The 27,526-nt window shown below is 46.6% G+C and overlaps 1 protein-coding gene and 1 long non-coding RNA gene across 12 annotated transcripts in view; one reads left to right on the top strand and one right to left on the bottom strand.

Moving 5' to 3' along the window:
• PTPN3 (protein tyrosine phosphatase non-receptor type 3) overlaps positions 1–2,410 on the bottom strand; it is a 119,165-nt gene extending 116,755 nt beyond the window's left edge. For all 6 annotated transcript variants that reach the window (XM_084857556.1, XM_084857558.1, XM_084857554.1 and 3 more), the window contains exon 1: positions 2,263–2,410. The gene's annotated coding sequence lies outside the window, so the exon portion shown is untranslated. The remainder of the gene's footprint in view (positions 1–2,262) is intronic.
• A 115-nt stretch (positions 2,411–2,525) lies between these two features.
• On the top strand, positions 2,526–26,730 carry LOC146344542 (uncharacterized). 6 transcript variants are annotated; one of them, XR_014792242.1, is made up of 5 exons: positions 2,526–2,711; positions 17,155–17,227; positions 18,746–18,852; positions 21,034–21,253; positions 23,099–26,730. It is a non-coding gene; the product is annotated as an uncharacterized LOC146344542 (long non-coding RNA). The 6 variants fall into 6 exon arrangements; XR_014792244.1 differs by having other exon boundaries at positions 21,034–21,226; positions 23,099–24,207; XR_014792246.1 differs by lacking the exon at positions 2,526–2,711 and adding an exon at positions 2,802–2,834 and having other exon boundaries at positions 21,034–21,226; positions 23,099–24,207.
• The last annotated feature ends 796 nt before the right edge of the window (positions 26,731–27,526 follow it).

Consider the following 27,526-nt stretch of genomic DNA (forward strand, 5'->3'; position numbering starts at 1 on the left):
CGAACTTGGGGGCTTCTGAGATTCCTATGCCCTGTTGGGCTGAAGCCAACCAAGCAGAAGGAGTGCTGGAAGTGATCTTCAGCTTCCCATCCTCCAATCTCCTGCATTTTCACTAGACAGGCCTTTCAGCCCATCCAGCAAAGGCACTTTGGACACAAAGGGGAAGAGGCTCAGGATAACTCGCATCCTGGCCTCTCCAGTCTCCTCCCGTCTGCTTCTCTCAGAACACCCCCTTTCCTCCTCCTCTAAGGTTGCTTTTCTGACCTCAGGGAAGCAGCTGGTTCTTTCTACACCAGTGAAAGGGAGAGGGATCTGGGGTCAGCTCTCTGACTCCCTCGTCCAAGGTTGGAGTACAGGGGCCACAGAATTGCTCTTATTGTATTTTTAAATCTTTTACTGTTGCTGGTTTTTACTTTAGTTTTAAACTGTAGTTTTAAACTTCTAAAAGTTTTCTATTATGTTTTATTGTACTGTATTTTATGGTTTTAATTGTTGGGAACTGCCCAGAGAGCTTCAGCTATTGGGTGGTATAGAAATGTAATAAATAAAATCTAATAAAATTAATACATAGTTTCATCCTGACTGGTTCCCCAAGCCAAACCATCATCATCACCACCACCACCACTACCACCACCACTATTATTATTACTGCTAGTGTGGCTTTCTGACCAACACCCCCAGCCAAGCCTTTTGTGCCTATGTAGTGCAGCCTCACCTAGGATTGAATGCAATGGAATGAACACAAGTGCATTTGAGGTGAGGAGGCCTTGGGAGGGAGAGACTCTGGAGCAGCCCCTCATCTGCCTGCCTGCATCTAGGCATGCCATACGCCTTCAATCGGCAGTTCCTGAAAGCTTCCTTTAGCCCTCACCTTTCCCAACAGGAAAGGTGAGTGGAAGATAAGCCCGCTGTTGCCTCATGGTGCCAGGAATGCCTTGAGGTGGGGGCTGCTGACTGAGCAGCTCTTTTTGCCTCTGCTCAGCTTTTCCCTGTGTTACTCTGCTGTGCTGTGAGAAGGGGGTTCCCTTTCTCACAGAGCAGCCCAGAAGCCACCCAACCATCTGCCCACAGAAAAGGGGAGTGCTCTGTCTCTCCATGGGAAGACAGTACAGTTTCTGTGCTACATGGTGGGGAAGGGAGCCCCCTTTCCAGCGTACAGCCCAGAAGCCATGTGATCATCTGTGCAATGAGGAAGGGAGCAGGCAAGCTGACTGACTCCACCAGGGGAGCTTGAGAGGGGACAAAGCACACCAGGCAGGCTCCTCTCTTCCTTGGGGAGCCCAGCACTTGGAAGTTGGCTTGGGCACATGGCTTATCCAGATGCTTTGGAGAAAACCCTGCCTGAAAGACAGGGCTGGGGGAGAAAGAGGAAATACCTGCCTGAGAGAGAATGCGTGTGTGTGTGTCTGTGTGTGTGAGAGAGAGAGAGAGAGAGAGAGAAAGAATGCTTGTTTGTGTGTGGGGGGGAAATAATGCCTACCTGTCTCTTTATTTCTCTGTGTGTTGGGGGGTGGGGTGGGATACCTACCTGCCAGTGAGAGACAGAGAATGCCTGCCTACCTTCCTCTTTCTCTCTCTCTGGGAGTGTATGTGGGGGGGGGGGGATGCCTACTTGTCAGAGAGAGAGAATGCCTACCTGCATCTTTCTTTCTCTGTGTATGTCTGTATGCGTGTGTGTGTGTGGGGGGGATACCTACCTGCCAGTGAGAGAGAGAGAATGCCTGCGTACCTGCCTCTTTCTTTCGCTCCGGCACTCCGGGAGTGTATGGGGGGGCGGGAATGCCTACCTGCCAGTGAGAGAGCGAGAGAGAGAGAGATGCCTGCCTCCTTCCTTCTGTGTGTGTGTGGGGGGGTGCCTACCTGCCCCTGAGAGAGAGGGACAGAGAGAGTGCCTGCCTCTCTCTGCGTATGCGTGCGAGAGAAAATGCCTGCACGCTGCCTGTTTTTGCCACTGGCTCCACCTACTCTTGGCTGCCGTGCCCTGCCCTGCCCTCCGCCCCACCAACCACAGCGGGCACTGGCGGAGCCAAAACCCCATTGCCCATCCCCGCCCCCCCGCCCCTTCTTCTCCCTGGAACTTGCCCCGCGGAGCGGGGCCGCACGAGGAAATGCTTCTTTCCGCTCCACCACGACGAACTTTCCCCTCAGCTTCTGGTTCCTTCTCCTCAGGGCGAAAGGCTGGGCGAGACGGTCTCCGCTGCCTCCCTCCCTCCCTCCGTCCGTCCCTCACACGGACACACGCGCTCCGTCCCGGCTCGCTACCTGCTGACCCCGTCGTCCCCCGAGCGCACGGCGGGAACCTCGACAAGTGCCGCTGGCGGGTGGGGCTCCACTTCAACCTGCGGTCGCCTCTCCAGCCGACGCCAGACCAGGAAGCTGCGCGCCGCGCCTGCGGAGCCGCCCCGCCCCCGGCGCCGCCCCCCGCCCCCCCGCGGCCGCCGCCGCCGCCGCCGCCGGGTCTCTCGCTCGAGCCGCCTCGGCGCCGGCCGGGCGCCCCCTAGCGGCGCCGGAGCGCTCTGCCGTGTGCCGCCCAACCGCCGTTAAGCCGCCTCCGCAATTCGGATCTTTGCAGGCGCGCCCGGCCCGGCCCGGCCCGGCCCGGCCCAGCGCGGCGCGAGCGGAACGTCATAGAGAAAGCACCGCTGCGCCTGCGCCACCGTCTCTTGGCTTTCGCCGGGGCCGGACGGGGGAGGATTTCTGCAGGGAGGAAGGTGAGCCAGCGCGAGCTTGGGAATCAGATCCACCGCTGTCTGGGCATCCGCCTTCGGTGTGCGGCCCGATCCCGTGCTTGTTTACCCGGAAAAAAAATCTCTCAGGACCTTACTCCGCCCCAGGTAAATGTGTCAAAGGTGAGGCAAGTTCAGCCCTTAAGCCTGCCTTCCCCCAACCTGGCGCCCTCCAGATGCGTTGGACTACAACCCCCAGCATCCCCAGCCAGCACGGCCAATGGCCGGGGTGATGGGAGTTGTAGTCTAACGGATCTGGAGGGTGCTGGGTTGGAGCAAAGTTGCCTTGAACCGACCGAGGCTGTGTTGTAATCAACAGCACATTTACTTGCGAGTAAGCTCCGTTGAGCACATCAGGCCTTTCTTATGCGTAAACAACATAGGGTCAGATTGTCATGGTCTGGACATAGCGCGATTGCTTCCAGGAGTCAGCTCTATTCCAACACATCCCTGGGAACAACAACACATCCCAGGCATCTTACCCATCAGGACAAATCCTTGCAGAAAACCTATTCAACTTTTCTCAAACTCTGCATCAGAGATGCTATCTCAATGAGATGCCGACCTGCTATCCTCCACATGTTTTAGACTTCAACTCCCATCAGCCCCAGTCAGCATGGCCAGTGGTCAGGGATTCCTGGGAGTTGAAGCCTGAAACATCTGGAAGGCACCAGGTTAAGGAAGCCTGCTCTGCGTGCGCAATTGCACACACCAACACTCCTGGACGCTCCTGACAAACTCCTAAAACACACTCTGCACATACAGGGGCACCAGGTAGCCTCACTCATCGCCCCATTCCTCCCTTTCAGCAATGCCAGCAGGATTATCACCCTCACTTTGGGAGCCTCGACTTTCTAGAGGACTTGTTTTCAAAATGACAGGCAGCACTGTCTGTGCTCTTCCCATACGTCCGGTATCTCATGACCCTTACGGGGATTCACAGTTTACCACACACAGCCCTAGGGCAATCACCTACGCATCTCATGCAACAACACTGCACTGTAGCTAGAGGGATAGATCACACCCCAAACTTAAGTGTGGATCCAATGCGCTTCAGAAAGGAAGTGTCTTGTTTTGTGCTTCCCCATTTCCCCAAGTGATAGGAAGTTTCAGGGGACAGCCTTTCTACTTTCCTTCTTTTACAGTTTTCTTGAAATATGTCTGTAATATTTACAGTTACATCATTACGTCAGGCTGTAACAGAGGGAGTGAGAGGAAGCTGGCCGCTATCACAATGCTCTGCTGAGAGGCCACCTCCCTCACCTGTCACTGTTCCATTAGGCTGCAGCAAAGGGAGAGAAGGGAAACGGGCTGCTCCACTGGCCGTGCTGAAAGACCAGCAACTTTTGGTTCCTCCTCTCCTTGAACTGTATGCATTCCAGCTAGTCATTATAGGAATGGTGTAACTAAGATCCAGTGCCTGGGTTTGCCTTCCCCTCCCTCCCAATCCCTTTTCCTTGTGTGTCATGCCTTTTAGATTATAAGCCTGAAGGCAGGGACTGTTGATGTTTCTAAGCCACTCTGAGAGGTTTTTTTGGCTGAAGAGCAGGGTAAAAATCCTTCAAATATATAAATGCTACAGATATACAGGTTGAGCTTTGGGGCGGGGAGGGAAGCATGCATGCACCCAGACAGTGCTGGTCTTCAAAGTAGCATCAGTTCTCCTAAAAGCAACCAGCATGCACTCTGAGCATGTACAAATTTTTGCCAGTCAGCTATAAACCTCGGACTTCTTAACTACCTACATTCCATCTTGTTTACCTCCTTCAGCCCCTACCCAAGCAGCTGGGATGCATGTCTAGTACCTAGCAGCTACAAGCCATCAAAACCCATTAATACTCATTTAAGCAAGCATCTTCTAACCACCAGTGTGAAGTAAATCTCTTTAGCTACTAGCAGTACAAAATCTGAGAAAAAGGTTGTATCCTCATTGCTATATAACATAATGCACAGAGTGGATCAAGGATCTTGGAAGGGGATTAAGGAAAAAAGGCAGAATTGGGTGGCAACCTCCATAAAACAATATAAAAGCAAGATCTAGGGTGTGGCCCAGCTGGGATGTCACGGTAACCCAGAACTGGTTTCTCCTCTCCTGGTTGGCCCCCCACGGCTAGACAGCCAAAAATGGCTGTCTAGCAGAAAATAGCAGGGCAGGAGAGGCGCAGAGGGAACGATTCCCCCCCCCCCCCGTGCCTTTCCTGCCTTGCTTAGGCTAGGTGGTCGCCTCCGAGTTCGGGGCGGTCGCCTATCTTGATAGGATTGCACCATTAGGGTGGTTAAAACAAAAGGGGGATTGTGAAGCGCTCCAAAAGGATATCTCTAGATTGGGAGAATGGACATTAAAATGGCAAATGCAGTTCAATTAAAGGAAGTGTAAAGTGATGCACATTGGGCTAAAAAATCCTAACATGTCACATGCATCAATGAGGTCTTGGCAGTGACCAAGGAAGAGATTTTGGGGTTGTGGTGGACAGCTCAATGAAAATGTTGAGCCAGCATGTGACTGCTGTGAAAAAGGCAAATTCCTTGTTGGAGTTCATTAGGGAAAGAATCGAAAATAAAACTCTCCATATCATAATGCCCTTATGCAAATCTATAGTGCGACCATACTTGGAATGCCGTGTACAGTTCTGGTCACCACACTTTAGAAATAATGTAGTACTGGGGGAAGTCTGGAAAAGGGCAACCAAAATGATCAGGGGAATGGTTATCACATTTGATGCTTTTTAGATTAGAGAAAAATGTGAGACATGATAGAGGTGTATAACATTATGCATAGTGTGGGAGAAGGGAAAAGGGAGAAATGTTCCTCCCTCGAAATTCTAGAACATGGAGTTATCTCATCAAGCTGAATGGTGGGAGATTCAGGACAGCACATAGTTAAACCATGGAATTCACTGCCACAGTGTGTACTGATGGCCACCAGCTTGGATGGTTTTAAAAGGGGAATAGACAAAGTCATGGTGGACAAGGCTACTAGTCATGATGGCTATATAATACCTCCAGTATCAGAGGCAGTATGCCTGTGTATGCCAGTTTCTGGGAAACATGAGCTTTTGCATTCATTCATGCCTTGCTTGTGGCCTTTCCCTTTGAGCATCTGGTTGGCCACTGTATGAACAGAATGCTGAACTAGATAGGCCTTTGGTCTGATTTAGCATGGCTCTTCTTATATTCAATTAATGAATTAATTGTAAAGATTTATATCCTGTCTTTCAATCAAATTATCTCGAAGTCAACTTCCAGGAAATTAAAACAGAAGAATAAAAACACAAAGCAACTGAGAACAATTGAAATCAGCAGCACGGCAGCCACATTATAAACAGCATCATTATATGCCATTAAAAGTTTGAGCAACTAAGCCACTTTTGCACAGACTCTATAATAAAGGAAAGTGGTGACTAGGGAAACATGTTTGGGGAGGGCGTTCCACAGTCAGGGCACCATGACAGAAAAGGCTGTGTCCTTGGTAGCCACCCAACTAACCCGAGAAGCGGGGAGTAATGCTTCCTTATGATAAACAGTCAGGGCCAGAAATATTGGAACAAGAATAACTGTTTTGGCAGTTGGCCTCTGTACACCACCACATTGAAGGTGAAAGGAAACACACCCAGATGGGAGCGAAGTCAGGACTTCCAGCTGTAATTCAAGGGGTTTGACAAAATTGGGGCACTACCCATTCAGGAAGAACAGCCAGTGGCATACACGCACACCCATCATTGGCAGCCCATAAGTAATGGAACAAACCAACATCATTTCAGACTTAAGGGTCGCCTTTAATACCTGGATGAAAATCCTTGGCAGTCAATGACTGCCTGAAGTCTGGAACCCATGGACATGACCCAATGCTGAGTTTCCTCCCTCGAGACGCTTTGCCAGGCCTTTACTGCAGCTGCCTTCAGCTGCTGCTTGTTTGTGGGTCTTTCTGCCTTCAGTCTTGTCTTCAGGAAGTGAAAAGCATGCTCTGTTGGGGTGAGATCAGGTGACTGACTTGGCCATTGAAGAACATCCCACTTCTTTGCCTTGAGAAACTCTTGGGTAGCTTTTGCTGTATGTTTTGGGTCATTATCCATCTGCAATATGAAGCGGCATCCTATCAGTTTGGCAGCATTCGCCTGAATCTGAGCAGAAAGTATAGCCCTATACACTTCAGAATTCATCCTGCTGCTTTTATCGGCAGTCAGGTCATCAATAAACACCAGTGACCCGGTTCCATTGGCAGCCATACATGCCCATGCCATAACACTGCCTCCACCATGTTTGACAGATGATATGGTATGCTTTGGATCATGAGCTGTTCCTTTCCTTCTCCATACTTTTCTCTTCCCATCATTCTGGCACAAGTTAATCTTGGTTTCATCAGTCCAAAGAATTTTATTCCAGAACTGGGCAGGCTTTTTCAGGTGTTTGCTGGCAAAGGCTAATCTGGCCTGTCTGTTCTTGAGTGTTACCAGTGGTTTGCACCTTGTTGTGAAGCCTTTGTATTTACATTCATAAAGCCGTCTCTTGACTGTAGATGTTGACAATGACATGCCTCCCTCCTCAAGAGCGTTCTTAACCTGGCAAGATGTTGTGAAAGGGTTCCTCTTCACCATGAGTAGAATTCTGCAGTCATCCACTTCAGTTGTCTTCCAGGCCTTTTGCTGTTGCTGAGCTTGCCAGTTAATTCCTTCTTTTTCAGGATGTTCCAAACTGTTGTATTGGCCACTCCAACTGTTTTTGCTATCTCTTTGATGGGTTTATTTTGTTTCCTCAGCCTAATGATGGCCTCCTTCACTCACATGGACACCTCTTTGGACCTCATGTTGGGAGTTCCAGTGAACAGCTACCAAATGCAAATGTAACACTCAGAACCACCTCCAGGCCTTTTATCTGCTTGATTGGTCATGGGGTACCCAGGAAACAGGCCACACCTGGCCATGCAGCTGCTTGTCAGCCATTTGTTCCATTACTTATGAGCCACCAATGCTGTGTCTGTGTGTATGCCACTGGCTGTCCTTCCTGAATGGTTAGTGCCCCACTTTTGTCAAACCCCTTGAATTACAGCTGGAAGTCCTGACTTTGCTCCCATCTGGGTGTGTTTCCTTTCACCTTCAATGTGGTGGTGTACAGAGGCCAACTGCTGAAAACAGTTATCCTTGTTCCAATATTTCTGGCCCTGAGTGTATTTTAACCCAAAGAACAAAGCCCTCTTGGTTTTTAAGTGCCAGATATGTGGCTGCAAAGTAAGTGAACATAGCATAGAGCAGGTGAAATGCCTTCAGCAGTGGTTAATGGGGGGTGGTGGCACTCAGGCAGTGATCTTTGGTGTGAGAAAGGGGGTGTTACAAGTACACAAGAATGTATGGCTCCATACATGGAGATCAACACCCGATCCTACCACCTGCACTATCAGTATATTGCTCTCGGAGCAAGCCATTTATCACAGGTTTTTAAAAAAAGAAGGCGGGAGTGTGTGTATGTGTGTGTGTGTGTGAGAGAGAGAGAGAGAGAAAGAGAGAGCACCTGCAGAAGAGTTTTTTTCTGAAGGTCGCAATGAATATAAAGAATAAACCCATGCTCCATTCATTTAAGTGGCTGTTCCTGGAACGTACAGGACTTATAGGCAGTTCCACCCTAGTGGCATCTCCGGTTATAAAATATCTACAGGGGAAGATGAATAAAAAATTAGGTCATGAGTCAGGGGATCAGAGAAGCAGCAACTGAATTAGACTAATTGATTTTCAGATTGATGCATTTTAAAAATGTGTACTCAAGACAGTATGATGCACTTCTATATTTGGGGCTGAGAATAAGGATTGCAATTTATATTGCTGGCCTATAAACTCTCAAAGTCCCTCAGATCCCAGGAACGCCCTACTTAAATGGTTAGATGTCATCACTGCTTAATTTGTCTGTTGGAAGCCACCACACCCTTCCGATCAAGACACCCTGCTCCCCAATACTTCATGTGTGAGGACAGTCTGTGGTTACTCAAAGGTGCAAGAAAGGTACTCTGTACATGCTCAGATTATTTCCCCTTGTGGCTGAGAAAACAAGTACGATTGGCACCCAATAGAAAAGTTGTTCCTGGAATTGGATACTGGCAACAGCTGCAGAGAAGCAGGGAGTATGGGACAGGCTGGTGCTCACACAGCTAGGAGGAGTAGAGCACTGGAGAAGGAAGAGAAAGCCAGAGTTGGGTGGGGTGTCACATCATAAGCAATTCTGCACATGCCTGGAAGGGCATCGGTCGGAGGCGAGTGAATCAGGCGGCTTGCGATGGCCACTGGCAATGGAAAAAGGGGGTTGCAGAGGATTGTTGTAGCCTCTAGGCCAGGGGTGTTGAACCCCAGGCCCACAGACCAAATCTAGCCTACCTGGGGTCCCAGTCCAGCCAATGGGGGTTCCCCAGACAGCCATGCCCCCTTCTCTTGGCCCCATACCTTTCCCCCAGGGGCTGATCATTTGGTGGTTCCCCAGTTTTTGTGTAGGATTTTTCCCCATTCTGAAACTTCCAAATGCCTCTCCTGAGGCTTTGTTCCTGGCCATAAGAGCATTAAGCTAAAGTATGCTGGCATTTTGGCCGCACACACTGGAATGCGGCCCCTGAGAGCTTCTCTGAAACGGTATTTAGCCCTCAGGCTGAAAGAAGCTTAACACCCCTGTCCCAGACTGATGACAGGGATCCAGAACATTTATCTGAATGGAGCCCAAGCAATGCTGCTGGGGCAGGCTGGTTTAGGTGAAAATGTGCTGCATACATTCCTGGACACCTAATATGGGCAGCGTCTTTGGTGGAGTCTAAGGAATCAGTGCTGAATCTGATGATATCCCCAATGGCTGGGCACCTTGGCAGGCACCAAGAAAGGTGTCTGGGTGATGCATTGGGGCCAGTGGGACCCAAGTTGCCTGCCCCTGGGTTACGATATAGAAATGTTCCAAAATCCATATAGTTTTATTGGACAAACTCAATGATCACAAGGTGCAAGCTTTTGAGATCTCCAGATCTTTTGGGTTGGACTCAATGGTCTTATGGGCTTTTTCCAACCCAACTGTTCTATGATTCATCAGGCAAGATGTCCCAAAAAGAAGGTTGATAGGGCAGGCCGATAGGAAGCGTGGGGGAGTCTGATTGGATGTTGTACTCAAGAAGTCTTCATAGTCAAAAGTTTGATATGGAGGAGGGGGGTTTGCAGACTTTGCCAAAGCTTGGGCTTTGCCAGGTGAGCTGATGGTTTCATGTTTCAGTGCCCCTAGGACTAGTGGGAACAGAAAAGTAGAAGGCAATTGTCAATCATCTATTTTTAGAAATATAAAATCCAGCTGTTAACGCAAAACTCTCCATCCTGAGTGAATCAGGCAGGCTCTTTTGTTAATGGAAAATAGAAATTTACAGAAACCATTTACAGAAAAGATTACATTTCTGCTTCCTGCAGTACAGTTTAAGAGCCTCAGTTATAGTTCAGTTTCAGTCACAATTTCAGTCACAGTTTCTTTCATAAGGGAAGCTGCTTCCCCCTTACTGCAGCTGAATTAATTACAGTATTTTTATTCAGCATATTTTTTTGTATAATAATTTAGCATATTTTTTTTAAAGAAAGACAAAACACAACAACAACATAAACATAATACACATACACTAAAATATCTCTTAAGATTGTAAGATATCTACCTTTGGCTCCCCTTACAAAACAAATGCTTATTATTATTCTCTAGTTCTTATCTTAGTTGTATATCATACATTGAGTTCACAGACATTATCTCATTTCTCTCCTAATTTTAAGAACAACAACAACAAAGAGAACCATCTCAAAGTTCAAAATCCACATACATAGATATAATTTTCCTCTATTTCTTGTACAAATTCTATAAAAGGTTTCCAATCTAACATAAATTTAGTTGTTGATCCTTCTTTAATTATAATAGTAAGTCTTGCCATCTCTGCCAGCTCCATCATTTTCATGATCCACTCGCTCACAGTTGGTATTGTTTCATTCTTCCACTTTTGTGCATACAATAACCTTGCAGCCATTGTCATGTTATTTAGCATATTTATATGGCTGCCCATCAATATACATTCTCTGGGCAGCTTACATTAGTGGTAGACAAAAAAAGGATTTGCTGTGGCCACCCAGCTTCTGCTTTTCTTGCCAACATCAGAAAAAGAGGTGTGTGTGTGTGTGTGTGGGGGGGGGAATATTGAAATGTGCAGCATTTTGATAAATAGCTTAACTAGATATGAGATAGGAGATCCATGATCAGAATTGTCCACCTTAAAATAAATATCAGCAGCTGTGCATGCAGTTGCAAATTGGATCAAGCAAGCAGTGCTGGTCTCACCTGCAGTTTTACCTGACCTAACACCATTTGAAAAGATTTTGGAGAATTTAAAATCAACTAAAGGCACAATCCTGTGCATGTTTAGGCAGAGAAAAGGCCTACAACTCCCAGCATGGATCACACAGTATGGCTGGCTGGGGCATGCTGGGAGTTGTAGGCCTTTTCTCTGTCTAAACATGCACAGGATTATGTCCTAAAGGACTATTACCTAAAGCAGCCTTCCCCAACCTGGTACCCTCGAGGTGTGTTGGACTGCAGCCCCATCATTCCCATGCTGGCTGAGAATGATGGAAGTTGTAGTCCAACTAAGACATCTGGAGGGTACCAGGTTGGGGAAGGTTAGCTTACCATTTCCTCTGCAAGAGCTATAATTTGCCTTTAAGGCCAGCTCACCCTGTCAGATACTGGATGAGAAGTTGCCTGCCATCTCCACTCAGGATATACTGCATCTCCAGTGTCTCGTAATTTCCAGTAAGAGGAAGGAGTCTGAAACATACACTGGGCCAATTCATCTTGAAATACTACCATCAAACATCATCCATTTTGTACAGAAAGTCCTTTTCGACTCAGCCAACACTTGATTTTTAGCATCTAGCCAATTTATTTCTAATGGCAAAGCGGCCACAGCTTTCAGTGTTACAAGCAGGCATGGAGTGAATCCATTTCTGGCTGCACTGGTTTATAAGCCTGACTGAAACAAGACGCAGATTTCCTGCCAGCCAAGTGCCTCTGGGACTCTTTGGCCATTTGCAGCCATTTTAAGCAGTCTATAAAATTTAGAATTTATACATAGAAGTCTGCATTCTATAGGTGGCATATATGGATTTAATTTGCCTATCTAAAGATCTGTGTTGTTCATGGTCCCCCATGCAGACTGATCAGATCATTGAAGCAATCTCTGAAAATGGAAGACAACCAGAACATGCATTCTACTCTACAAATGACTCACAGGCAATGTGTGCACCATTAGCTTTTCAAGCAATATATACCTGAACAAATACCAGGGGAACTGTGCACCTCATTCTATGTCCTATCCCAATTATATGTAGCTAGAGTATTAATGATCTCTCACTCTCTCTCTCTGTCTCTCTCTCCATCCATCCATCCAAAAAGTTCTCAGACTGGTCAGATTACATGATACAGGAATAAAAACAACAGACAATAAAAAGAACAACAACTAGCACAGGAAGTATAACTTATATAAAAGCAGCCATTCCAGCACACAAAGGGCAAATTTAAACTGTAGAGTCAAGAATCTAAAATGCATGGGAGGAAAGGAATGTCTTTTTCTAGTGCCAAAAAGATAACAGTGTGGGCCCTAAGCAAGCCCCTTTGGGAGGGCATTCCATAAGCAGGGTGCCACAATCAAGAAGGCCCTCTCTCCTGTAGCCATTCACCTAAATGTATTCAGTGGGGGCACCTGGGGGAAGGCCTCAAAAGAATCCTAAGGATTCTTGTTGGTACATATAAGAGGAGATGTTCCTTTTGGTCAGGGGTGGGCAACTTGTGGCCCTCCAGAAGTTTTGGCCTACAGCCCCCATTATCCCTCGCCATTGGCTATGCTGGCTAGGGTGGTGGGGGTTGCAGGCCAGCTGCCTGGAGGGCCACACGTTGTCCACCCCTGCTTTTGCTACTCTGCCCCCAAGCTGTTTAGGGCTTTTAAGATCCACACCAACTCCTTGGATTGGGACTGGAAATGGACGGGAAGCTAGTGCAGCTGACAAAGCACTGGCATCACGTACCCACATCAGTCAGTCCCAGTTACTAGCCTAGCAGTTCTATTTTGGACTAACTAAAGTTTCAGAACTGTTTTCAGAGGTAGCGCCACATACAACATATAGAAGTAGCTGCATGAATCTGACCCAGACCACATCTGAGGAGAGCATATTTAGTGTGCAGACTTTAAAAATGGTTAAAAGTCATTCCTTCACTCCAAGGAACTCTGCGCTGTAATTCTCTTAGGGTTTTGCAAGAGATAGCCAACAAATAATTATCAGCATTCTAACCAAACTATAATTTTCAATATTCTTTGGGCAAAGTCAGGATCGTTAAACTGGTATACAACCAATATATGCTTGTATTATAGATATACCCTTAATCATTAAGGCTTTATGGCACATTGACAGGAGATACAGAAATTGTCCTGGAAATTCTACCTGTCTCCACAGTGATATCACAATCACCAATGTAGGAGGCAGAGTTTTCACAGTCTCAGTGCGCACACACGAACTATGCTGTGTATTTTGGGAAGATCTCAAAGCTGGTTTCTATTTGCTTCATTTTGAGGGTTCACCCAAATTTGTGTGTGTGTGGAGGTGGCATTTCTGGACATTATGGCGACTCAGTGAAGGACTCAGATTACTCCTGACCCCAAAAGGCTGAGTGTCTCTCCGATAATCTCCCAGCGACACTATTACAGGACCTAATAATGTTAGCCACAACACCAGGGGTTCATTCACTTGCTCATCTTCCAGTACATGCTGTCATCTGCCATCAATGCCCTTTTGCATTCTAAATAGGTCAAACAGGCCAGTCCCTACGCAAAGGAAGAAATGTAAACAAATCTAACATCAGAAATGGCAATACTCAGAAACCAGCAGAACATGTCAACAAAGTGACCTACCGCTGCAGTCTGTTACCCCTCTTAAGGTGACCGTCCTGGAACAAAGGAACTTCAAAGGGAAACTCCAGCATGAACATGCGAATTATCATCAAAGGGAAACTTCAGCATCTAAAAGTTCAATTTTATTCATTTGTGTCTGAACAGTGACAATGGTTTCTTGTCCTACAGAGGTGTTAATTTACTCAGCAATGCTAAGATGATTGTATTATCACCAATTACTGCTGCTGTGAAGGGTCATTTTGCATATATTTCAGCGCTAATTAAATTGTTACAGACGGCAATTTTTGCATTCCATTGACATATAATCCCAACCTTTAGGTTGTTTTCCTTTACACTTGTGTGTACCTGATAACAGAGGATCACACTCCATGCCTCTGATGAAGCCAGCCCTACTCCATGAACGCATATGCCATAATAACATTTCTAGGTATTTAAGGTGCTACAAGACTTGTCATTTTTATCTCAAGCAAAATCGAAATAACACAGGCTTTTAAAGACGTTTTAAGAAATTGAACTCAGCAGCTCAGCCATGTGAGTCAGCCAGAGCTTTTTCCCATTCAGAGACTGAAATATCACATGTCAAGAGCCACATTTCCTTTCCTTGAATATAATTATAAATATCAATAAAATATGTTCTTGCTGATACCAAGAATCAATGAAATGATTAGCTTGAAAGTGCCTTTTGCACCCTCTAGTGCTGTAATATGGAACAGCAATTTAAAGATTTTTTTTCTACAGCAAAAATATTCTACAGGAAACATGCAGAAAATATTTTTATTTTTTATTATCCTGATATCACAGAATTCTAATGTTCATTGTTTCTAAATCATATCCAAATCTTCAGAACCGCACAGAAATAAACCTATGTATTCTTGGGCTTAAATATGAGAGCAAAGATGAACATTTTAGAGCACCATCCCCCCCCCCCCGATGTTGATGGGCTGGGGTGGGGGGTGGGATGGTGCTATGCTGGCTCTAGCTACTCCATTCCCCCAGACAGGCCTGGAGGCGGCATAACAAATTCCCTCAATCCCATTTCTGAAATGCCTGACAAAACTGCCCCCACCACCCCATCCCTCTGCAACTTCTGCTTTGGCTAGCATGAGCCAGCAGAGCTCAGGATGCACTGGGAGATCCACCACTCTGCTCTTTCCTGGTCCCACTCAGCCCTATGTGTCCCTTACGAATACCGCTGTTAAGTCACTGTACAATTTATCAGGGCCGATGTCAAGGGTGGGCTTGGCTGGGCACCTGCTCGAGGCCCACACCCTAGCAGGGACTCACTGACAAGAGCCCCCTGGGCTTTCCTCTGCTCCTCCTCATTGCAACCTGCTTATTCACCTGCCTCCCAGTCTGACCCAGGCAACAGTGATGGTGAGAAGAAGGAGCCCTAGGTGCCCCTGCCTACCTGCTCACTGGCTCTCTGCCTATCAAGCAAGGAAGTGGTATCAGTGATGAGGGAGAGGACGAGGAGCAACAGCAGCTGGTGACAGCAGTGAGGAGAAGGTCAACTCATGGGGGGGGCATTGAGCGTCTCTTGCCCAAGGGCCCCCAGAAACCTGGAACCAGCACTGCCCTTTTGGATACTTTCTCATGATATAAAACTAAGTGGATATCGTCTTAGTAAAATATAAAGACATTCAAAGTTCCCCTAGGGAAGATTTAGTCCCACCGGTATGTGTTGTGTTGTGAACAAAACAAACAGAAAAATGTTCTTGGATGTGCTGGATAAGGATAGCACACACTCATTCCAAGAAAAAATGGATGCTCATGCAGATAAAGGGATATGAATTCACCCTTCACATTTTTTAAACAGGTTAAGTTGTTTTTTTTTACCCTTTTGAAGGAATGCATGAGTATGCTACTCAGCCCCAGGGATGTGATATGAAAGCTACTATCCGCCATGCTCCGTCTTTAATGAGCTTCCACTGTGCATTAAAAATGTGGTTGTTCAGGCAGGCATTTGGGGTGGGTTAGGGTATTTTAGAAAATGTTTTTATTGTAGAATTTTATTGTTTTAAACTGTTTTATTATATGCTGTACATTGCCAAGAGTGGCTGGGTGACCAGCCAGATGGGCGATTAATACATTTAATAAATAAATTTAATAAATAAATATCCACGAGATCAGGGCTGTTGAATGTCTTTCAGGCTGAGGGCCAAATTAAGTCTCAGCAAAGCCCTTGGGGGCTGCATTCAGAAGACGGGTGGCCAAAGGCACACGTGGGCAGAGCCAAATGCAAAAGGGATGGGGCCGAAACACCATATATACCAGGACATTTGAGCTTAAAGCTCTTACACCCTTCAGGGAGAGGCATTTCAACCTTTCAGAATGGGGAGAGCTGCACAAACGCTGTTGAAACCATCAATGATCAGTGGCTGAGGGAAAGGGGGTGATGAGCTGGGCTTCTCGCTCTGAAACAAGGACGGAGAAGAACACTCCCCACCTCTCTGCCTGAAATATTACTAGGGGAAAGGTGCTGTGAGGACTTTACAAGCAAGTAGGGTGTTATGGCTGTTGTCATGCCCCTTATGGACCACCCCTCTTCAGAGGTCGACCTGTGTCTAGGGACTTTGAGGCAGATCAGGGGAATCCTGGGCCCTCAGGGTGGGGGAAGACAGTCATAGAACCTTTCCCTCCAGATGTAGTAAGCCCCCTCTCGGACTCGGACGCAGACACCCAAAGGCGCAGGTTCAGCTGGCTACCAGATGCAGAAGAGTCTGCCTGAGGAATAAGGACTCGTGAGTAAAGGTATATTCATGTGCAAGGCTCTGTTGGCAAGTAGAGCGTTCCTCAGGTGGCACAGATGGCCTGCAGTTGGCCTCTGGGTGGGGTTCTGAAGGTCCAGCTTAAAAGCCTTCTAGGCAGATAATATGGGAACAACGTCCGTGCTCGTCTCCTGGATGCCTACCTTGCATTTCCCTGATATTTTAGCTCTTCCCTGGAACTCCCTGTGTTTGGAATTTGGACTGCCAACTGACCTTGCCTTTGGAATCAGCCCTGACTAATTTCCTGGAGCTGTCCCTGCACCACTGCAAGTAGGACAGTTGCAGCAATTTCTGCTCTAGCACTGTGTGTGTGTGCTGCCACACAACAAAGAGCAAAGCGAATTACCCACAAAATTGTAGAAGGGGCCAGGGAGGGGGGGAGAGAATCACCTTTTGAAAAAACCCAAACTGTACAGGCTCCTCTTGTAGAAAAGAACGATAGACATACCTGCCTGAAAGTTTACAGGTAACTTATTTAGTAGCACATACAATGTATGTATGCCCTACCATACAAACTGAGGGGGGGATCCCTTTTTAGTCCCCTCCACAATCAACTATAAAAGCACTTAGCACAAAAATCCCTGAATCTATCGTTCTGATTTTTTTACAGTTTTCTTCCCTTAAGAGAAGAAACGATGTATGTCATTTTCATAGAGATTGCCTTTGGCAGGATTCACACCATGAACAACTGAATCAAAATCTAAAATTCTCACAGGTTGGGCCCATTACAGTTTCAGATCATGCAGCCGTACCCACAACACCATTCATCCATCATGGATTTTAACTAGGTAAGAAACAAGCACTACACTTAATGCATAACTCCATTCCCACATGCCTGAAGCACTCTGGCATACCGAATTGTAAATTGTTATATCACAAGATGGTTCTTTACATTATGGATGGGCAGAAGTTTGATTGCAATCTATTGGTAGATCACTGAATGATTTGCAATAGATTAATAATTGTTTCTAACACTGACTTGCTTAATAAAAGCAACAATAGGAAATCTCCCCACACCCCCCGTCTAAATCAGGCTGTTAGAATCTCCGATCTGTAGTAACTCAGGTGTAGATTCTCTGTGGCGGTCATCCCAGTGTATGGCGCATGGCAGTTAGTAGGTAACTAATAAGGGCAGCCCCACCACATACGGTACTGTGAGCTGACCCTGCCGCATCCCTCAGCACCATGGAGGCAATTTTTCCATTCTCTTCCAGGAAAAATTCAAACTGGCATAAGCTAAAATTGCACATTGGTGTGTGAAGAATGTTGCCACACTACTTGTTTGCTTCAAACAACAGATAGATTTTTCTAAGTGGTGTTGCAAACAATATGCAAACTAAGACTAGCAGTGAAAATGCAAATGGAACATGTCTAGAAACACTCCCTGTAAAAGGCCAAAATCCTGCATGATGACCAAAAACGCCCCCTTCCCAAACCATGTCTGTAGTTATCTCAGCTGAGAAAACATGAAATTCAAATATTTGATTCCATTAATGCCAAACTACGCAAAAATGACTAATCTGGGGAATTTATGTACAGAGTGGGAAAATGGAACAATACTTCCCAGGCCCTTTTGACCTTTATAATGGAACTTGGAACGGTGAGGTGTTTGAGATGGTCATCTGGAGAGGCAGCACGTGGGCGTGCTCTTCATTGCCAGCAGTGTAAACATGACTGGACATCCTAAACATTTGGGGAAAGGCACCCTTAAGTATTCTGTCAACCTTCCCCATTCTGAATGCTGTGAAACATTTATGTAAGACTATACAAGAGGCTTCGTAGTGGTGGTGATAACCAGCAGCCTATTTGACTTCAAAAAACATTTAGGCAAATTCAAGTAGCCATGGTATTTTAATGGAGCTTCCACGTGCAGAGGCATCATACCTCTAAATACCAGATGCTGGGAACAAACAACAGGGTCTCCTCCTTTTTTGGGTCAGCGGGCACATATGGAATTTTGAGAGAGTGCTGTGGGTGCTCTCACAAAATGGCTGCCATGGTGGGCATGGCCAGTCACAAAATACTCATTTCCTGAAGGCAAACAGGTGAGACTAAAGGGAATAACTTGCCGCAGAAATAAAGAACAAGGCAGAGGAGGGATTTGAGCTCCAAAACACAACCCCCCCTTTCCCCCGCCCAAATAAAGATGGCACTGGAGGGCAGCACTGCACTTTGCAGCATGCCAGTCTCCCAGTTTTTTTAAAAAATTATTATTTTAAAAGCTTAAGAAATAAAATAAAAATCAGGAGGAGCAGGGAGCCTGGTGGGCACCAAAAGTTGATCTGCAGGTATGTTGGTCCCCACAGGCACCGCACGGGAGACCCCAGCAGTAGAAGGCCACCATCTTCATGTCCTGCTTGTGAACTTCCCAGAGGTGTCTGCCTGGCTACCAGCTATCGGAAACAGAATACAGGTAAAAATGGATGGACTGTTGGTCGGATCCTGCAAGGCATTCTTCATGTCTATTATTTTTAGTCACTACTATCCTACTATCACTACTAGCTTTGATCAAATGCATGACGCAGGTTACACCAGGACAGGATTTCATTTGAGTTTATATATATATTGGAGCCCTTCATCTGTCCTGTGCCCTGCCAGCAAGAGCCAAGCAGGGCAGGAGGAATGATGGAAGCAATTTCACCTCCCATTCAACCCCCTCCAGTTCCTCCTTCTCCTCCTCAAAAAAAAAAATAAAAAAAATGGCCAGATGGGCCTCTGAGGTGGCCTAGCTCACTTACCGACAGTGGGTAGGGACGCTAATGGAGATGCTGTAGGATCCTGCAGATCCTGGCCTCTTCACTCCCCCCACCCACCGTCCCTCCCCCTTTTCACCCTCCCTGAGGTCTTCCAAGGTCACGATTGTGACCTTGTAGGATCAGCCATCACAGTCATTCCATGGTGGCTGTGAGGGGGCAAGGGAGGGGGAAGGATCTAATCTTGGATTCCCCTTCTTAAGATCATAGGAATCTCTGCAGCCTCAGGAGGGGGAATCCAACATATCTTATGATCCCTGGGGTGCTCTCCCAGGCGCCACAGCAGTCATCTATTAATGTATATATCAATCTGGTATTGTGATTGTATTGTCCCTCCCCTCCCTTGTTAAACTATCATTATCCACCCTGAGGATGGAGTAGGAATTTAACAAAATAAAATAAATATACACACACAGAAATGTACACCAGATTTCCTACGTTAGTAGATATTAGATTTAATCCTAGATTATTGCAATTACACCTAAAATATTTACTGTTCTATTCATATGATTTAATGTGAAGTTTTGCAAATTCTGTTTCTTTACCAAACTACTGCTATATACCAAAAAGTGTTTTCAAAACATCTCACTCTCTTGCCCAGTCGAAATATGGAAGAAACTCATTTTCCCCATTCTTTCCCCCCTAAACCAGCTACTCAAAGTTGTTGTTCTTTTTAAAGCAGCAAACTTTATTCCATGCTTCACACCAGAGTCCTTCACCTTTGCATTATAAACTCGAACTAGAACTTTAGAACATTCTAGATGTCCTAGAACTAGAACATTATAAACTCGAACTCGTACTAGAAGCTCAGAAGTTTGTATTTGCTTGAAGACGTCCTGATTTTCTGAACAAGGCTGTTGCTTTCAACATTTATATAACCACGTTTTCTGTCTTATATAAAACAGACCTTACCTTTTCCTTGAGGAGAGGCAGATTCTAGCCATACATCTTGCTCCACCATTGTATTCCCTATTGGAAGCTTCTGTGGCCACTCCAGAGATGTTCACCCCTGTATGTGAAGTGCCCGAATCCCTTTGCTAACTTCATAATTGTCATAGATCTCATAGTATGCACCCGCCTTGTCCTAATTATAGTAGTTGTAGTCTTAATGTTTCCCCTCCAGATAAACCTGTAAAACAGGCTCAGGAACTCCTCTGTGTGTCAAAAGCGGCTGTAATTGATTCATGGCGAGTTATATCCACCCTATGCACAACCATGGAAAGGAGTCAGTGATTTCCAGAGGGTAGCCGTCTTAGTCTGCAGCAAAAGCAGCAAAAGAACCTTGTGGCTTCTTAAAAGTCTAAGGACACAGTCCTAGGCATGTTTAGATGGGGGCGGGGGGCGGGAAAGCCCTACAGTTCCCAGCATGCTTGAGGGATGCTGGGAGTTATAGGACTTTTTTTCCGTCTAAACATGCCTAGGATTGTGCCCCAACACATTTATTCTGGCGTACGGTTTTTTTTGGACTATAGCCCACTTCATCAGATGCATGGAGTGTTATAGAGAATGTCAGGCTTGCGTACAGTAATATGGCAGGGAGAATTATGAACACCGAGGTCAGAAGGAAATTAAGTGGAGAAAGAATTGACAGTGACAATCACATTGTTAACAGTGGTCACTCACAGTACAGTTGCTGCTGATAACACAAATATCAGGAGTAAGCAACTAATACTCTGCTCAGAGGTACCACTTTGGGGCGAGGGCAGGGTTCCTGTACCTTTATCAACTGCACAGAAGGCAGAAATTCAAGATGTGAATCCATACGCGAGAGAAACAGTGTGGTATAGTAGTTAGAGTGTTGGATTAGGAATAAGGAGACACACATTTAAATCCTCATTCAGCCATGAAGCCCATCGAGTGACCTTCAGCCTAGCCTACTTCGCAGGGTTGTTGTGAAGATAATAGGAGATAAGAGACCCATGCATGGCACCCTGAGCTTCTTAGAGGAAGGGCAGGATGATGATGATGATGATGATGATGATAAAGAAGACGATGTCGACGACGACGAAGACGAAGATGAACAAGAAACTGGAGGTACAGAATACTTGAGAAACTGCAAAGGTATCACTGTACTTCGACTGTTGTGTGCACTAACTCTCTCACTAAGCCAGTATCTGGCTTTTAAGTTTGCCACCTCACTAGGCTCCTGAAATTGTTAGCGTGCTCTTTCTTGTCCATGATCGATACTTTAGTACCCACATGTAGTTCAAGGCACCCTTATTACTACAAAAATCTGAAAACAGGACATCTGACCATTTCTCTCCCCAAATGGAGACTATGAAATGCATCTTGGATGGTTAAGCAAATGTTTAGTACATAGGGATCACAAGACACCTTGATTACTAGAAAAGTTTGAAAGGGGAACTTCTGTAAATCCCTCCCTCAAAATGAGGGGCTTAGTGGATATAGAGCACCCAGTGTTGTGCCGTGATTAGAGTGTTTGACCAGGACCACGAAGAACTGGGTTCATATCCCTACTCAGCCAAGAAGCTTGCTGTGTGACCTTGGGCCCATCACTCTCTCTCAACCTGACCTACCTGACAAGGTTGCTGCAAGGATAAAATGGAGTGACTGAGCTCCCTAAAAGGAGGGATATAAATAAGTCAATGAATTCCTAAAATAGTTAAACTACTTCACATTAGCTAGTACAGGGGTGGGCAACTTATGGGCCTTCAGATGTTTTGGCCTACAACACCCATTGTCCCTCGCCACTGGCTATGCTGGCTGGGGCTGATGGGAGTTGGAGGCCAAAACATCTGGAGGACCACAAGTTGTCCACCCCCCAGCTAGAAAGTTGAAATGTGATATATCCATAATAAACCAAGACATATAGTTCACTAGAAATAACAGAAAATGGGACATTCAGGGGCCTAACAAAAATGTCAAAATGTGGATGATTAAATTGATCTCTTAATAGAAGCCATCACTCCAGCCCACAGCAAGCTACAACATACTAACATATTTGGATGATTAAATTGAATCAAAATTAAATTGAATTAAATTAACATTTAATTAATTTAATTAAAATTAAACAAAATCAAAATTACATTGAATCAAAATTGGATCATCAAATTTGGATGATTAAATTGATCTCTTAATAGGAGCCATCACTCCAGCCCACAGCAAGCTACAACATACTGACATGTGGAACTTCTGTTGCCTCTTCACCTTTTCAGGCTTAACCTTCTGTGCTGGTGGGCGGGGGGGGGGGGTCGATATTTCCAGGAATATGCATTACCTTTGATGTGTATATGATGACACACACACACAAGACTGGACCCTGGGTGGAGGTCCAGGGCCCTGTAGCCCTTAAGGTCCCCAAATAGCCTTCCCCTACTGGGGTTCCCCCTCACTGGTGCACTGCTTGTTTTCCCCACCACCACCAGTCTGATCTTGTGCTCAGTTTGCAGACCTGCCCAAATTGTACAGTGCAATCATTTTGGCACAATGGAATGGCTCCTTTATATTCCGGTGTGACCTAAACCCTGTTCAGGAATTCAGCTGAACATGTGAGGGCTCAATGTGGGTAGAGGGATGTGACCTGTGCACGCTGACCCCGCCCCCCTCAATTTAGACCTTGCTGTGTTGAATCGGCAAGGTCTGAAAGGGAGTTCTACTCATGTTTGCTTGAGTGCAAGTAGAACTCTCCACACATTACAGACCCTGCCTTATCAATCTCCAGTGAAACCCTAATAGTCATTCAATTACCAAAACATCTGCCAGATTAAGACCTGAGTAAAGGCTATCTCATGTTGGCTCAAGCTCCACAAAGCCAGGAAACTGGAAGCTAAAGCTGATGTCTTAACAGATGTCCCCTATAATCAGTAATGGTGTTGTGCAATGTCACAAATTGTGCTTGCTTACAACTTACCTTCCATGCACTTACATTTTTCCTTGGTCATTCAGGCCCATATCCAGATGGGGAGAATGGAGAACCTGGGACCAGCAAAGATGCCCCACACTGTCCTGGTCCTGTATTGCCTTTTGAAGCATCGGAGTCTTACTGTATTGCTAGAGGAATCCTCCTGTGAGGTTTTTTGATCAATGAATTTTCCTGGTTTGTCAAAAGGAAATCTGTCATTAACCGTGTTAAGAATCCCACTCTCTCCTCAGTGTATTTGAATCTGTTTTCTTGCCTGTTGACCTATATATGACACATGAGGTTAACTAATCATGATTTCATTTCAAGGTGCAGACATAACTCTTTTTTTAGGTGCACACCTCAAACAAGCAATACCTGCAAGTAGCCATGTTCGCTAATTAGAACAAATCAAAAGCATAATGGTAGCATACCTTTATTAGGAATAACCCAATGTCACAAATTAGGGAGACAGCATTTGTGTAATCCAGAAGGCTTCTTGGTGCCGAATTATAATAAAGAAGGGTGTATGGGAACCTCCTTCCTGCAGTTTATAATGAAGGGTGCAGCTGTAGTTCTCTGCTCTGCTGCCTTCTCTCATTGGTGCTGTTTATTCATTCCCCAGCCATAGTCCCAGTCCCATTCCTCTCTCAGATGTTCCACTCTCCCTCAGAAATGCCTCACAGAAAACAGCTCCTCAGAATCTCCCACACCAGCTCCGCAGGGGCAAAAAAGGTTAAACAACCATGTATATTACTTCAGCTGTGAAGTGCAGAATTAACCTTTCTCCCCCTGCCCACCATTCCTTACTTTACAACTGCTTCTGCATTCCTGATTCAGGGAAGGGGAGCAACCCATCCCCTGAATTTGTTTGTCAACTCGAACCTCCCCCAAAGGAAAAGAAAAGAAATACTCTGAGCATGTATGTGGAGTTCACATTTTAAACCCACTGAAATCATAGCACAGCACTGTTATGACTACAGGACTAAATTAGAGCTTGCTTCTGCAGCCACGGTGCTAAACACATTGGTTTCAGAATAAGCGCCATTTTGTTGTAGTAAAGAATAATATATTTTAAAAGTAAAAATAATAAAATGAGCTTCTGCAACCATGTACATGTCCAGCCATGTACATGTCCAGCTAGTCATCCCCTGACATAAAAACAAAAATTGTTTTCTTCAAATAATGAGGCTGCTGCCGTGATCAGGATCAGCCCCGGTGCGGCTGACAGGGCATGCTCATGCTGGCCCAGGTGCTGACACCAGGAATGTTTGCCTGTGGTGGCCCACCACCCCAAACACATAAGGGAGTCAGGCCATAGGTGTGCTGACATTTTGTAGAAGACATTCCTGCAGTGTCTTTTTGGAGGAACAACCTCCTTTTGGAGGCAGAATTTTAAGTGCAGGAGGAGGCTGTGGAATGGGAGGGCTTTGTTGTTTTCTTCAAGGGCCATTGGTGTGCTGAGTGCTGGCCCCAAATTTGGGTAAACCAAGGTGTTATTAAAGGAGCTTACATTTCTAGAGTTCTTCCCTATTCTTGTGGCAGCCCACTTACGGACCCAGGAATTCAGGAACACAATGCTATGGTTCTGGTGTGACAGAATTAATAGCCAAATCTCCACCCTGGGTCATGTGCCTGCTCAGGGCCTTTTTATGCCACTATGTGAAGGAAAACATCTCGTTTTTAGCCTGTTGTATCCTAGAGGTCGAAAACAGCATTGCTGACTTCCTAGTCTGTTTCCAAATGACCTGGTTTTGGGATCTGGCACCGGCAGACAAGGAAGACCCAGATAAGATGTCAAGAATACTGCCGTGCTGCGTAGAGGCCCAACAGGCAATCATTGCCTCGCTTGCTCCCAGCACCAGAGCCAGCTATGCTAAGGGAGTTCCAGCAGTTCAGACTCCCTTGTACGTTATCCCAAACCTGCCCTTTACCAGTCAAGTATGTTATCCAACATGCAGTGCACCTGACGTGTTCCCTGGCCCCGACCCACATTCACGGACACCGTTTGGGAGGAGGTGCCTCTTGAAGAGTCACCGTTCTCCCCTCAGAGTCTTTCCAGGACAGAGGACATTTGTTTACCAGACTCTTCCGATTCAGACATCTTACTCCCAAAGCAACCCCCATCAACCCCAAGTGAAAGGAGCCAGTGGCTGCGGAACCAGGCCAGTGGCCAGCATCCCCTTCCTGGGCAAGGTGCTTGAGCGAGTGGTTGTAGGACAGCTCCAGGCACTGTTGAATGAAACGGATTATCTAGATCCATTTCAATCGGGCTTCAGGCCTGGTTTTGGAACGGAAACTGCCTTGGTCGCCCTGTGGGATGACCTCTGCCGGGAGAGGGACAGGGGGAGTGCGACCCTGTTGATTCTCCTGGACCTCTCAGCGGCTTTCGATACCACCGACCATGGTATCCTTCTGGATAGGTTGTCTGGGTTAGGAGTTGGAGGCACTGCATTACAGTGGTTCCGCTCCTACTTGGATGGCCGATTCCAGAAGGTGGTGCTGGGGGATTATTGCTCTGTGCCATGGCAATTGTGCCATGGGGTTCCACAGGGCTCTATTTTATCCCCCATGCTGTTTAACATCTACATGAAACCGCTGGGGGAGGTTATCCGGAGGTGTGGGCTGAGGTGCCATCAATATGCAGATGACACTCAGCTCTACCTCTCTTTTTCATCAAAACCAGGTGAGGCAGTGGCTGTTCTGAATCAGTGCCTGGGCACGGTAATGGACTGGATGAGGGCCAATAAACTGAAACTCAATCCAGACAAGACGAAGGTACTGTTAGTGGGTGGTTCGTCTGCCCGGCTAGGTGATAGTCAACCTGTTCTGGGGGGGTTGCACTCCCCCTAAAGGATCAAGTTCGTAGTTTGGGGGTGCTCTTGGATCCAGAACTGTCACTTGAGGCACAGGTGAACTCAGTGGCACGGAGCACTTTTTATCAGCTTAGGCTGGTATACCAACTATGCCCTTATCTGGACAGAGATAGCCTAGCTACAGTTATCCATGCTCTGATAACTTCTCGTCTGGATTACTGCAATGCGTTATATGTGGGGCTGCCTTTGAAAACGGTCCGGAAACTTCAGCTGGTCCAAAATAGGGCAGCAAGATTGTTAACAGGGACTGGCCTGCAAGCTCATATTACGCCAGTACTTTTCCAGCTGCACTGGCTGCCAGTCCATTTCCGGGCCCGATTCAAAGTGCTGGTGTTAACATTCAAAGCCCTTAATGGCTTGGGGCCAGGTTACCTGAAGGATCGCCTCCTCCCATATGTGCCTGCCCGGACCTTAAGATCATCATCAGCGGCCCTTCTCCGTGAGCCCCTGCCAAAGGAAGTGAGGCGGGTGGCTACTAGGAGGAGGGCTTTTTCTGCTGTGGCACCCCGGCTCTGGAATGAGCTCCCTAGTGAGGTTCGCCTGGCGCCTACATTGTATTCCTTTCGGCGCCAGGTGAAGACCTTTTTATTTTCCCAGGCATTTTAGCTTTCTAAATTTTTATCTTTGCTGTTTTAAATCTGTATTTTAAACTCCTGCACTGCTGCTAGATTTTATTGTGGTTGCATTGTTATATTGTGGTTTTAATGTTCTATATATTTTAAATTGTTTTATTGTGTGTTTGGTTTTAATTTTTGTGAACCGCCCAGAGAGCTTCGGCTATTGGGCGGTACAGAAATGAAATGAATAAATAAACAAACAAACAAACCAGGCACCAGAGCACAGAAACTCCTCAGAGGGGCCAGGGATGACAGCAGGACTAGCCTGGCCCACCGCCAGAAGGCCTGTGCATACGCAGAAACAACAGATCTCCTCCCAAGGGTGAGAACGCTCCAGCCAACATTTGCACAGCAATCTGCCCAAGGTCCGAACTGCATCTGCCCTAAGCCAAACCTTGTCTGCCTTGACCAGACAGGACACGACGCTGCCTTCCTTCCCTTGACCTGACCTCAGATGTGGTTCTGCCTCAGCTGCCTTCATGCTGCGTTGCCAGGAAGGGCCATTGTCACAGTCCCCTCCCCCAATGTGCTTGGTGCACCTGTGTCAGGCACTGCGGGCATCCAGCTCCACTGCCAGCGCCGTTTCCTCCTTGGCCTTCGAGCAGGGCTGCTGCAAGCGGTCTGCGAAGGCGGCAATTGCCTCAGGCACCAACACCAGGGCAGCACTGTTGCCATCTCTGAATTCCTACGCTCTCCTCTCCCCCACCAGGAGCCAACAAGGACTGAGCTGGCTCAACTGGTGGCACAGCTACCCCCGCCTCCCCCCCATCACCATCCACTCCTCATGTTCTCTCACTTGGAGGAGGAGGGGAAGAAGCCAGGATGCTGGCCACCCATGGGGCATCCTCCCTCTCCTCATCCTCCCACAACTGCACCATCAAGGGCTGAGAGGGGAAGAGGAGCAAGCAAGCAGCAGTTACTGCTGCACCATGGAGGGATGAAGATGCAGAGGATGAGAGAATGGCAGCAACCTCCACACCTC

This window comes from Heloderma suspectum, chromosome 5 (genome assembly GCF_057233095.1).
Source record: "Heloderma suspectum isolate Gila_16-S chromosome 5, 16-S_ref, whole genome shotgun sequence".
NCBI lineage: Eukaryota > Metazoa > Chordata > Lepidosauria > Squamata > Helodermatidae > Heloderma > Heloderma suspectum.